Raw genomic sequence first — 14,073 nt, 5'->3', positions numbered from 1 at the left:
CAATTCCTCTCTTCTGGGTGGGATTGGGAATTTCTCACAGAAATTCACTACTGCTATGGACAAAAACAAGTAGATGAATCACTAGAACTTTGCTGGCTCACTTGGGAGATAAGGGGTAGGGCAAGTGATACTTGGTAAGATAGAATGGCAACAGCTGGGCCATCTTACAGCTCAGCCCTTTCTACAGTCTATCATGCCAATCTTAAATCCATTCTGAGATGACAATAAAAGGTCTCAGCTCCTCCATCCCCACCCCGCACCCCGAAGTGGGTCCTGGCTGCTATAAGGGAGTTTTGTCCCTCTTAGGGGAATTTCCTTGAGACAGACAAACTCTCATAGGAAGCTACAGATGAGGCAATGATTACTGCTTGGGCTCCTATTGTTTAAGTTTATAGTACTGCTACAGTGAAAGAAATCTAGATAAATTCTTGTGATTGGCTCCATCTAGAATCCTAGTCCTTCTATTAAAACAAGGCAGAAATAACATGTTATTATGACAGTGGGACAGAAATACCCCCTATTAAGGCAGTCTCCTTTAAAAGAAAAATCACAGCTGTCAAGTCCAAGTCCTGACATACATCTATAAAGCACTCTTGCCAACAACAGCAGAAGTCATATTCTTAAATATACTTGGAACATTCTCCAGGATAGACTGTAAGTTAGACCATAAAACAAGTCTTAATATACTTATTTTAAATTTGTATTTGTTTATTCAGCTGTATTAGGTCTTAGCTGTAGCACATGGGATCTTTCATTGTGGCCCTGAGATTCTCCAGTGTGGTGTGGGGCTTAGCTGCTCTGCAGCGTGTGGGACCTTAGTCCCCTGAACCAGGGATCAAACCTGAGCCCCCTGCACTGCAAGGCAGACTCTTACCCATTGGACAACCAGGGAGGGGCCTGAATACACTTTTTCAAAAGGGTTAAAATCATACAAAATATGTTCTCAGATCACATTGGAATGAAATTAGCAATCAGTAACAAGGAAATTTGGGAAATTCACAAATATGTGGACATTAACACCCTCTTGAATAACTGATGGGTCATAGAAGAAATCACACAGGAAGTTAGAAACTACTTTGATATTAATGAAAACACAGCGTACCCAAACTTGTGAGATGGAGCCACAGCAGTGCTTAGAAGAAAATTTACAGTTGTGTGTTATTTTTTTTCTTCTTTTTTCCTTTTGGCTGCACTGTAGGGCTCGTATGACCTTAGTTCTCCCACCCAGGATTGAACCTCAAACCCGAGGCTTCAGCAATGAGAGCAGCAAGTCCTAACCACTGGACCGCCAGGGAATTCCCTGTATATTCTTATATTTAAAAGAAAAAAAGGTCTCAAGTCAGTAATGTAACCTATTACCTTAAGAAACTAGAAAAAGTAGAGCAAACTAAATCCAAAGAAAACAGAAGGAAAGCTAGAAAAAAGATTAGAGAAAATCAACTCACCTACAATTTATTTCTTTAGAACAGGGGTCCTGACTCCCTCTCCGTGGCCTGTTAGAAATCAGGCTGCATGGCCAAAGGTGAGCGGCGGGGGAGCCAGTGAAGCGGCTCCCCATCATTCCCTTTACTGCCTGAGTTCTGACTCCTGTCAGATCACTGGCCGTGTGACATTCTCATAAGAGCACGAACCCTTCTATGAACTGCACATAGGAAGGATCTAGGCTGCTCACTCCTTATAAGAATCTAGTGCCTGACGATCTGAAGTGGAGCTGAGGTTGTGACACTAGCGTTGGGGATCAGCTGCAAATATAGATTATCATTAACACAATAAATGTAATGCTCTTAAATCATCCCCAAACCACCTCACCCACCCCCGGCTGTGGAAAAAAAACTGTCTTCCACAAAACTGGTTCCTGGTGCCAGAAAGGTTGGGGACCATTGCTTTAGAAGATATACAAAACTGCCAAACCTTTAGCAAGAGTGACCAACCAAAGACCAGGTCAGCCAAATGGTGTGAACCTCGCAGCTCCAGCTGGGATGCAGTGTGGCTGTGGTTGCTGAGTCAAGGAGTCCCCAGATGTGAAACAGACAATGTCACAATCCTGCTGCCTGTAGAGGGCTTTGGACCGCAGTTCTCAGCTAACTGTGGAAACAAGTCATGGCTGATCAAACCACCTAGATCGCTTATGCAGATACCCCTGCTGAGGACCCATTCTCTGACGAGATGACAGGAATCAAGCTGTGGATCGAGCCCGCAATGCCCAGATTGTCTCCACTTCTGCCTGGACCCATTGTCATACCAGATACAGCAGCGTGTCCACCATCAGAGTGGACACAAAGTATAGGACTCTGTGCCTTTGATGCAGAGGCCACCACTTCATGCCAGATTTGTGATTCCAGCCAAAATCTCTTCGTCCTGCGAAGAGGGAGGCTACAATGTATATGGCATTGTCCCTGCCCACTCCTGAGAGATTGAAGACACAGGACCTTTGACTCTTTCCTGGGGCTATGGATGGTGTTTCATATTTTTTCAGTTTACAGTGGTACTGTTTCAGATCAATCAGTCAAGTCTGGTCACACCATTGTGGTTCTTACGACTAATCTGTGTAATGTTCTTGGCCTTCTGGACCAGCTGAAGTCTAACAATGGTGTACCCTTCATCTCAAAAGCCACCCAACAATGGGCTGATAGTCTAGGTATCTGGCGGTCGTTCCGTTCTCCCTAATCATCCACAAGCATGAAGTACTGTTGAGTGTTGAAACAGCTCCTCAAAAATTAGCTCAAAGAGGTTTCTGGCTCTTCCTCCTGGTCCACATACCTCAGTACTGCGGTTTAGTGACTATGGGACCACCTCTTCTAGGCTATGCCCTTCATAATGATCAAGATGAGAGGGGTAGGGTTTATATAGACCAGCTTTGGAATTTTAGGGCTCACCGTTCGCCATTCCTGGACATAATGCTTCTTTCTTTCCCTTAACAGAAACTCCAGGTCAGCAGGGTTGGTGAACGCTGGATTACAGCCCGGTCAGAAAGGGGCCTTGAGACTTCCCTGACGGTCCAGTGGTTAAGAATCCGCCTTCCAGTGTGGTTCGATACCTGCTCTGGGAACTAAGATCACACATGCAAACTAACTTCACACGTTGCAACTACAGAATCTGCACACCACAACTAGAGAGAAGGCTGTGCACCGCAACGAAGAGCCCGCATGCTGTGATGAAGAGCTCGTGTGCCATAACTAAGACCCAGTGCGGCCAAAAACATACATTTTAAAACCTAAAAATAAATGAAAGGAGGGGACTGCGGGGATTCTCACTATATTATGGTTCAACCACCTGGATTCTCTTGTTTGACTGACACGGGTCTAGATCATGAGAATCCCTAGAGGGCTTGGTGTGCACTTCCCTCTCTCTGTGAGTCCCCAACAGTGGCCCACATGTGGAGTAGTAGACATAGCGGGTCTTTGTATATTTTATAAAAATGTCCTGGTCCCTCTTGCACCCAATATTCCAGATGAAAAGTATAGGCAAGAGAGACTGCGGAAAAGGTGGTGCAGTCAAGGAGTCCCCAGACGTGAAACAGATTATGTCATAATCCTGCTGTCTGTAGAGGGCTTTGGACCGCAGTGTTCTCAGCTAATTGTGGAAACAAGTCAGGCTAATCTACTAGGGGAGATCTCTACTAGGGGAGTAGAGCACGCTGACTTTGTGACCGTGGAGGAAGAATAGCAAGCTTGGCACCTGGGGAGTGGGACTCCTCAGACCCTGGGAGTGACAGGGGAAGAAAGACACTAACATTCTTGTCTTTCTAAACCACCTGGAACCTTCTTCACTGAGAATAACATATTGGTCAAACTCTTTCAAGTGGTTTAAATTTAACTGACTGGTAGGTCTGCCATGCTCCACTAGACCAAGTTTTGACCTTGACTTGACTGCCATTCTGCTTAACTTTACCAAGAGATAGGAAAGAGCAGGAGGTAGCTTCAGCTCTTCCTGTTGTTCAGTTGCTAAGTCGTGTCCTACTCTTTTCAACCCCATGGACTGCAGTGCACCAGGCTTCCCTGTTCTTCACCATCTCCTGGAGTTTGCTCAAACTCATGTCCATTGAGTTGGTGATGACATCCAACCATCTCATCCTGTCTCCCCCTTCTCCTCCTGCCCTCGAGTACTTCTCACATGAAATACCTGTCAACACCATCACCTCCAGATAAAGTCCCCAGGCCCAGTCCTGTAGCCATCACCACTCAGTCATGCCATCGAGTGGATAAATGCCATCTGGCCGATGGCCTAGACAAACAGGACTAAGAGCCCTGAGCCAAGCCTTCCAAAATAAAAGACTAGACTCAGTTATTTGAATTGGGTTGGGGGTCTTAAGGCCTACCAACCTGAGAGGAGGCACTGTCAACCTGGGACCCCCTAACTGACGTAGGTCCAACTGGGGGGCACCATGTTTCTTCCCAGAAGTACCATGTGTACCCTTGAGACTATGACTGATGTGGAAAGTGAAAGTGAAGTCGCTCAGTCGTGTCCGACTCTTTTCGATCCCATGGACTGTAGCCTACCAGGCTCCTCCCTCCATGGAATTCTCCAGGCAACAGTACTGGAGTGGGTTGCCATTTCCTTCTCCAGGGGATCTTCCCAACCCGGGGATTGATCCTGGGTCTCCCTCATTCCAGGCAGTTGCTTTAACCTCTGAGCCACTGATGTGGAAGTCATATATTAATGTGCCTCTCTCTAGAAAACAGAGTGATTTGAAATTTCTCCTTGACTTTAGCCTACTTGCAAATTAACATGTGAGCCTGCCACAGGTTCTTGCTTGCTGGCAGAAGACAGAAGACTCCTGGGGGTCAGAGACAAAGAACTGTCTCACTCATGACTGAAAGCATTAATCCAGGTACAGAGGATATATATATATATATATATATATATATATATATATATATATATCCCCCCCAATACTTATTCGGGCTTCTCTGGTGGCTCAGATGGTGAAGAGTTTGCCTGCAATGCAGGAGACCTGGGCTCAATCCCTGGGTCACTAAGATCCCCTGGAGAAGGAAATGGCAACCCACTCCAGAATTCTTGCCTGGAGAACCCTATGGACAGAGGAGCCTAGTGGGCTACAGTCCATGGGATCACAAAGAGTCAGACTGAGCGACTAACACTCAATACTTACTTATTTATTTGGCCATCCCAGGTCTTAGCTGCAGCATTCAGGATCTTCAGTCTTCACAGGGGCATGTGGGGATCTTAGTTGCAGCATGTGGAATCTAGTTCTCTGACCAGGGATTGAACCTGGGCCCCCTGCCTTGGGAGTGTGGAGTCTTAACCACTGGACCACCAGTGAAGACCTCCAGAAGATATATTAATTGCGCAGATTCTGGCCTTCAGGTAAGAAGTCTGGAAGAAATCTATCATCCATAGCAACCTTGCTCAGTGAACTGAGTGAGACTGTCCTGAATGCCTGCTGGGCCAAGGTGGAAAAGGCAATGAAAAGAACTAAGGAGCGAGCCACCTGGCTTTCTGAGGTAGATCTATTGTTTTCTGGATTTGTTCAGCTGGGAGGCATGGCTGAGGTCAGAAGTGCAAGTTGGCTTTATCCTGCTGCTTGCAGTCCTGTTGATAGTAGCTTTAATGAAATGCTGTATGTAACAAATTGAACAGGCTTGGTCCTAGCTTCGGTCGATCAGATTTGCCAACAGAGGGGTGAACTCATGGGAAAATTCACCGAAAGCCAAGACAGTGTAGAAATGGGGGGTGGATATTATTGTAAGACAATTCTCCAGGGATCCTTTTGAGTTTCTGCACGTTTTGCAAGAGAGGCACTGACTGCCTTTGTCCTGGACTCTCTTCTTAAGGATGTTGTGAACGGCCGTGAAAGACTGAGATAGACGTTCCCTCTAGAGCAAAGGGCACCCATTAGCAAAGACCTGGGAGGACTTCCCTGGTGGCCAAGTGGTTAAGAACCTACCTTGCAGTGCTGAGGACTCAGATGCAATCCCTGGTCAGGGAACTAAGACCCCACATGTCATAGAGCAGCTAAGCTCATGCCACACAGCTACTGAGCCTGTGCACTCCGGAGCCCACGTGCCACAACTAGAGAGTCTATGTGCCCCAATGGAAAGTACCACGTGATGCGATGAAGATCCTGCATACCGCAGAATGTAACCAAAACGTAACCAAATACATAAAAATACAGAAACAAACAAACAAGAATTGTTTAAAAAAAAAAAACTTGAAAAAACAAAAAAGACGTAAGTCCTTAAGTTTAGGGCCTGCTCCCATACCACAATCCACTGTGCGCAGGCATCTACCCAGGCCACTGGCACCACCCCACAGGACTTGGGGACCAGAGGACTGATGTCAATATGCTGATTGTGCTATTTACTATGCCATGAATAACGAGGTCCTTTGTCTCTGACCCAGGAATCTCCTGTCTTTTGCTGGCATCCACGAACCTGAGGCAGGCTCACTTGTATTTGCATGGAGGGTAGAGCCATCACAGTCCTTGACACGAGGAAAGCACACAGGTCGCAGGAGCGCTGGTGGTGAAGCCAATTCCGAGCAGTCACGGTGGGCAGCCCAGCTGTTAGGGAAGCAGTGGGACCCCTTCCTACCCTCTCGTGGCCGAGCATTTGTCCTTTCCGTGGTACAGTGGGCATGGCAGTAGCTAGGCCTGACCCTGAGTGGCAGCATACCCCACCAGGGCATATTCACACACAGCTCAGTTTTAAGCCTTCCTCAACTGCCGCGTTTGGTGGATCAGATTCTCCTGGCAACAGGTGGCCTATGTTCTGTAGCCACAGCTCTGAGCATTGTAACTGGCGTTATTGTATCATCAGGCTAACAGGCATCCAAAAGGTACTGACTTTTCTTCTTGTTTTTCACTGCAACGTGAATTGGCCTGACATTTCTGGGAAACAAGAAAGGGCTAGATGATACAGTAATGAAACTAATAATACTCGGACTTTCCTGGTGGTCCAGGGATTAAGAATCCGCCTGCCAGTGCAGGGGACATGGATTTGATCCCTGGTCCAGGAAGATCCTGGGCTTCCCAGTGGCGCTAGTGGTAAAGAACTTGCCTGTCAATGCAGGAGAAGTAAGAGACGTGGGATCGATCCCTGGGTGGGGAAGATCCTCTGAAGCAGGGCATGGCAACCCATTCCATTCTTGCCTGGAGAATCCCACGGACAGAGGAACCTGGCAGGCTACAGTTCATGGAGTCGCACAGAGTCAGACACGACTGAAGTGACTTAGCACACATGCACACCAGGAAGATCCCACATGCTATGGGGCAACTAAGCTGGTGTAGCACAACTACTGAGCCCAAGCTCTAGAGCCCGTGCTCCACAACAAGAGAAGCCACCGCAGCGAGAAGTCCGCACACCACAAGGAGGAGCGGCTCCAGCTCACTGCAACTAGCGAACGCCCCGAGTGCAGCAATGAAGACCCAGGCAGCAAAAAAGAAAGAAAGAAGACATTTAAAAATGTAGATATATATATAATTTAATTGAGTTAAGATGAATGAAATAGCCTAATAAAAAATAATAATACTCAGCTTTTGGTGTATTTTTTTTCAAACACAACAGAAACTTTATTTCCACAATCCATGTGAGATTTCTGAACCTGTGCTGAAGAGGCAAGATGAGACCTTTCCTCTCAGGCCTGTAACTGACATGTAAATAAACACAAATGCAAGTCCAGCATACACACTGTTGACAAGTAACTCCTAGTCCCTCTTTTAGTACCATCATCACAGCGGGATGCTCCCGGTGTCAGCAGCCCCTCAGAGGAACTTTCGGTGTATTTTATCTTGTGGCCAGGCACTGCACTAAGAGCTTGAATTACCCTCCTTTAAGTCTCAGGACAGCGCTGTGAGTTTTGTCTTATCATCATCCCCAAAATGCAGATGGAAAAGCTGAAGCCTGGGCAGGTTAAGAGATTTCTTCACAATCATCCTGCTGGGAGGTGGCAGGGCTGAGCCACCACCCAGGCCGTGCTTATCTCCGGTCAGATTCTCACCCGCGGACTTTTCCTGGGTTCGGAAGGTGGAGACAAGGGGCGGGGCTGAAGATCCTCTGGCTGATCAAGGATGAAGACTGGTTCATTTCATTTTCCAGTCCCATCTCTCATGCTCTGCAACACCATGGGGACACATCAGAGGGATTCAGGGACGGCCACTCCACATCACTTGGAGAGAGATGCTTCAGGGCAGAACTGGCCCCTCCAGGCCTCTGAAACTTCCAACTATCACCTTTAGAACCTACCACCCCTAGAGCCGTTTCTTTCTTCAGAGCCTAGAAGCTTCCCAAAGACATTCAGAACTCAGGGAGGTGTCACAGAGCCTGACACACAGTCAGCCCTCTTTCAGAGGTATTCTCCCAGCTCCCACCTGCAGCCCATTTTGGACCCCAGTGTGTGCGCTCAGTTGCTTCAGTTGCGCCCAACTCTTTGGGACCCCATGGACTGCAGCCCACCAGGCTCCTCTGTCCATAGGATTTTCCCAGCAAGCCCATTTTGGACCCCAGGCTCAGATAATAATGAAAAGAGCTAACATAGGGACTTCCCTGGTGGTCCAGTGGTTGAAACTCCACGTTCCCAACACAGGGGTTCCGGGTTGGATTCCTAGTCAGGGAACTAGGTCCCACGTGCTACAAGTTTTCATGCCCAAACTGAAAAAGATCCCACATGCCACAACTAAGACCTAGCGCAGCCAAACAGAAACATGAATATCCTTTTAAAAAGATAGAAAGAAAAGAAAAAAGAGGTAATATATACTGAGAACTTACCGTGTGGCCAGCATCCACCAAGGGTTTCATGAATGTCAGCTGCTTTACTTCCTTGTCTGAAAATGAGGAAGGAGGCATAGAGAAGATGAAGAATTTTCCCAATGCTCATAGCAGGTATTCCAGAAAACTACCACTGTGGTATGCTGCCTTCTGAAACCTAACTTCCGTTACACAGGCTGGGGCCACCCCATCCAGCCAATGCCCCTAATGAAGCATCAGGAACCCTAGGTTTGAGCCGTGGCATGTCCGACTCTTCGTGACTCTATGGACTGCAGCCCACCAGGCCGCTCTGTCCATGGGATTCTCCAGGGAAGAATACTGGAGTGGGTTGCCATACCCTCCTCCAGGGGATCTTCCAGACCCAGGGATCGAACTCGAACCCACATCTCTTGTGTCTTCTGCATGGGCAGGCGGGTTCTTTACCACCAGTGTCACCTGGGAAGACCCAGTAATGTAACCTTGGCCAAGTCCCTGCCGTCTCTGGGCCTCAAGAACCCCTCTGCACAAAGGTGCCCTTCCCTGATGTTGCAGCAGACAGACCATTCCTCAGGCTGAAGTCCCTTATTGCCCTCAGGGCCCCACCCTCCTATTTGTAGACTATGTGTGGGACTCCTCTCCTTCCTCCTCCCAGGAACACCGTGTGGGTTTTGGATCAGGCCAGCCTACATTCAATCCCCATATCTTACTCACCAGATGAGCCAAGTCTAACTGTTACATCTTTCACAGCCTCGTGGTCTCAGTCCAGCCAATCAGTCAACAAACGTCAGTGCCCTCTGCGCGTCAGGTCAGGTGCTAGGAGCTGGAGGCAAGGCTATGTTTCCTGGGAGGGCGGTGAGATGGACAATAACTAATCAAACCCATAGTGAAGAATGCTTCAGGCTGTGACGAGGACTAGCAGGAGATTAACATGGGATGTGACTCAAAGGGCTAAGGGTAGTTATTTTAGAGAAATGCCTCCTAGAGGCAAGAACTAGAGACAAGCAGGAGTAGGCTCAAGGGGAGGCACAGAGGACCTTGCAGGCCCAAGAGCACAGGGAAGCTGCTGGAGGTCTTGTAAGTTGAGAAGGAGCATGGTTGGAATTAGGTTTCTGTTTTTGCTTTTGGCCACGCCTTGCATTGTGTAGGATCTTAGTTCCCTGACCAGGGATTAAACCCGACCTCCTGGGGTGGAAGTATGGAGTCTTCACCAGTGGGCTGCGAGGGAAGCCCTCTGAAATCAGTTTATGTTTTGGCTGTGCTGTGTCTTCACTGCAGCGTGCGGGCTTCCCACTGCGGTGGCTTCTCCTGCGGAGCACGGGCTCTAACTGCGTGGGCTTCAGTAGTTGTGGCTCTCGGGCTCTAGAGCCCAGGCTCAATAATTGTGGCCCATGGGCTCAGTTGCTCAGTGGCACAAGGAATCTTCCCAGGCCACAGATCGAACCTGTATCCCCTGCATTGGCAGGTGGATCTTTTTTTTTTTTTTCCCCCAATCTGGATAAGATAGGAAGCTCACCAAGACTCCTCTACCCATGGGATTTTTCAGGCAAGAATACTGGAGTACGGGCAGGTGGATGCTTAACCACTGGACCAGCAGGGAAGTCTTGGAATTAGGTTTTAAAAGGTGAGTCCAGTACCAGGTGGGGGAGGGATGGGACTGGGCAGCAATGGTGGTGTGGAGACCCGTTAGGTGACCGGAGTGATCTGCACTGAGCACAGAGGTCATGGTCTCCTTGGGCTTACAGAACTTCCATCTGGGAGGCATGCTGGTAGGTTCCAGGAAGCTGGGCTGCCTGGGTGCAGTGACACAGGAGATGCAGACAGAAAAGGCGGACAAGCTACGGACACTCCCTGGTTGGGCTGTTGCAGTGAGCCCTGCGGATCCACTCTGCATCTGTGTCCGCCAGGACACACACCCCAAGGCCAACCCTGCCTGCCCTGTGCCCTCCCCAGCCCCGCTGCCCACAGGCTTCCTTTGGGGTTTGGCCCCTGGGAGGCGGGGCTGGACAGGAGGAATATGACTTTCAGAGTTCCCTCCCTGCTGGCTGCAGGAGGACAGGTACTGCCGGTGTCCACAGAAAGCCAGGCCCCCTCACCCCCCACTTCAGCTCCAGCTTCTGCAGCTCCAGTTAATGTTCATGACCCAGGTGACAGTGCCCACCGCTTCCAGCTGGGCCCCTGATAAGCTTAAGTGAAAGTGAAAGTCGCTCAGTCGTGTCCGACTCTTTGCGACCCCATGGACTATACAGTCCATGAAATTCTTCAGGACAGAATACTGGAGTGGGTAGCCTTTCCCTTCTCCAGCGGATCTTCCTGACCCAGGAATCGAACCGGGGTCTCCTGCACTGCAGGTAGATTCTTTACCAACTGAGCTATCAGGGAAGCCCTGATGAGCTTAAGGAGTCTGGTAATGACAGTAAGTAAATGTATGGCGCACTCACTGTATGCCAGGCGCGGGGCTGGGCGCTGGCCCTCGTGGCTCCTGGTCACTCAGCCCCCTCAGCGGTCCCGGAACAGAGGCTGCCTTACCTCCATCCTTCTGTCAGCAGCATTAGACACCCTTGGCCATGCTCTCCTCCCAAAACATTTGCTTCTCTGGGCTCTCCGACATCACACTCCTGGTTCTCTTCCCTCAGCCTCTTCCAGCTGCTCCTCTGAGTCACTTCAGACTCTGCCTCCTCTCTCTGACCTGGGGGAGGAGACCTCCCTGGTTCTCCCTGACTCTCTTCTCCCCAGCAGACCCCCTCCTTTCCCCTGGCTGTAAATGCCCGTGTATGCTGAGGACACTGAGCCCGTGTCTCCAGGGCAGGCATCCTGGCTGAGCTCCACATATCTGGATTGAGACGTCTCCACTTGGATGACACAAGCATCTCAAACTCTCAGTCATGTCCAATCTCAAATGCTCAGTCATGTCCAACTCTTTGCAAGCCCATGGACTGTAGCCTACCAGGCTCCTCCATCCATGGGATTTTCCAGGCAAGAATACTGGAGCAGGTTGCCATTTCCTTCTCCAGGGGATCTTCCTGACTCAGGGATCGAACCCCCGTCTCCTGCATTGCAGGCAGACGCTTTACCATCTGAGCCACCAGAGAGGCTCTATCTCAAACTCAGCAAGTTGCAAACAGAACCCACACTCCTTTGTGGGTCTCCCTCTCGCCTGCCGCATTCCTCACCCGCCTGGGGGGCTCAGGCAGACACCTGGGAAGCATTCACACCACCTGCCTCTCCGGTACCCTCCACTTTACCTAGTCTCTGGATTCCACCCCCAAACACATCTCCGCCACATCCAGGTTGTATCGTCTCTCCTGGGAAGATAGCAAGAACACCCTTCTTGCTCTGATACAGTTCCACTGCAATGAAAATAAAACTCAGGACTCCTCACCATGGCCTCCCGCCTCCGCCTCCGGATGCTCTTTCTCTCTGCCTCCCCACCCTGTTGCTCCGCTGGCCCTGTCTCAGCTCCTGGAAGAAATGAATCTTTTTCCTACCCCCCACCCTGGTATGACAGTGTCAACTGTCCCCCTCCGCAATTCCCCTCAATCCCTCAGGCCTCCTCCAGCCTTCCCCCCACGCTGGGCGGACCGCACACCCGTTAACTCCTGCTCCTCCTCCAGCTCCTGGCTTAAAAGTCCCTTTGTCAGAGGGGCTTCCTGGACTTCAGGTCTCACCACTGCCCTCGCTCCCAGCTCCCTCTTCTTCTCTGTCTTAGCACCGACCTCTGGCACAGCCTCAGTCAGGTGTGAATTGTCCTGTCGTATGTCTGTCTCCTCCAGGACAGAAGCTCCAGGAAAGCAGCGATTGGTTCTACCTGTTAACAAGTGCATGTTGGGGACCTCCCTGGTCCAGTTGTTAAGACTCCACGCTCCCAATCGCAGGGCCTGAGTTTGATCCCTGGTCAGGGAACTAGACCCCACATACCGCAACTCGAAGTTTGCATGCTGCAACTAGGACCTGCAACTAGAGCATGCAAGAGGTTCCTTGTTTGTCAAATGACTGGATCCCCATTTTAGAGGTAAAAAAAACAGGTTCAGAAAGATGAGGACTCTAACCCTAGTCTATTTTTGCTGTGTTCCAAGGTGAGTCACACCTTACTGTAGGCAGAGGAGGGTCAGATGAGTATGAGGGAAAAATGACTGGAAAATGCTTAGCTCTGTGCCTGGCAGGTGGTGAGCATCAGTACCGATCCCGGCCTCAGTGTGTGACCTGAGAGCCCCCTGAGGGAGTGTGGGGGCTGTCTGTACTTACACACTCTCCTATCTCCCCTGGGGACACGGGACTGCCCCCATCTTACTCCTCCAGTACCTGTCAATCTGAACAGGGCCTGAGCCCACTGAGCAATTTGGGCAGGGGTCCATGAAAAAGTCTCCCTCAGTCACCCCAAATAAGCCCACCCTCAAAGTTAAAGCCATGAGCTCCTTACACAGGTGTACCTCAAGTCACGTACCTGAACCCCCTTTCCCTCAGACTGCAACCCCTGTTCCCCTCAGAGAGAGGGTATCACCCTGTCTTGGCTGTGACCCGCTCTGGAGGTACCCTGGTCCTACTCACCCCCTGCTGAGTTCTGTGAGTCAGAGACTGAATCGGGGGTCCCCCCTGGCCAGGCACCCGGTGATATGGCCTGGGCATCAGGCCACTGCAGCCCTCGAGGGCCTCCCTTCCAGACCAGTGGGCTGGCCTGGCTCCTCTCCAGCCTTGACCCAACTCAAGGCCCTTCCCCAGTCCCTGCCAGCCCCTGCCCTGGGGCCCGGCTGTGCCCCTCCCCAGCCCCAGGCCCTCAGGCATCACTCCCCTCCTCCCGGCTGTTAGCCTGGGAAGGGGGCCAGGCCCTGAGCTCAGACCTTGGCGATTCCAGAGTGTCTGAGGCCCAGAGCCAGCCCAGCCAGCCCGGCCAGACAAGGAGAAGGGGCGGGGGCAGGGTGGGCACCGGGAAGCCATTTACTGGGGGTTGGCAGGCAAGCTGGATTTCAAACTTTGCTCTATCTACTCTTCTTCAGGACCTCATGGACTTCTTCCTGGGACCCCACTGAGGGCCTGGTGAAGGGGTACCCCCTCCTTGAGTCTCAGTGGGCAGGGGTGGACCGGTACTCATGAGGAGTGACTGAGGGGTGGTGAGACCCTCGCATGTGCAGAGGAGGCTGGGCCAGGGCTGGGAGCCCTGGGTTCCAGCCCCACCTGGCCTCCTACCAGCCGCGCGACCCCCGGGCCCGGCCCATCTTCCTCCCCCAGCCTCGGTTTCCCACTTGGATGCTGCGGGGCGGAGGTGGGCGCGGGCCTCCCGGCCCCGCCCGGAGGAATCTGGCGGGGCGGCCAGCGGTCCCAGGTGAGGGTTCGCTGGAGCGGGCCCAGCGCGGCGGCGGCGGGTTCCGGCGGG

The 14,073-nt window shown here is 50.9% G+C and overlaps 1 long non-coding RNA gene across 2 annotated transcripts; it reads right to left on the bottom strand.

The window, feature by feature from the left end:
* Positions 1–7,506: 7,506 nt before the first annotated feature.
* Positions 7,507–13,145, bottom strand: LOC138427038 (uncharacterized). Of its 2 annotated transcripts, none has more exons than XR_011251878.1 (6): positions 12,371–13,145; positions 11,948–12,052; positions 11,144–11,391; positions 9,417–9,546; positions 8,727–8,782; positions 7,507–8,073 (listed from the first exon to the last, which is right to left on the bottom strand). It is a non-coding gene; the product is annotated as an uncharacterized lncRNA (long non-coding RNA). The 2 variants fall into 2 exon arrangements; XR_011251879.1 differs by having other exon boundaries at positions 12,419–12,510.
* Positions 13,146–14,073: the final 928 nt, after the last annotated feature.

The sequence above is a fragment of the Ovis canadensis genome, chromosome 21 (assembly GCF_042477335.2).
Source record: "Ovis canadensis isolate MfBH-ARS-UI-01 breed Bighorn chromosome 21, ARS-UI_OviCan_v2, whole genome shotgun sequence".
NCBI lineage: Eukaryota > Metazoa > Chordata > Mammalia > Artiodactyla > Bovidae > Ovis > Ovis canadensis.
This window is presented reverse-complemented; position numbering and strand designations above follow the sequence as displayed.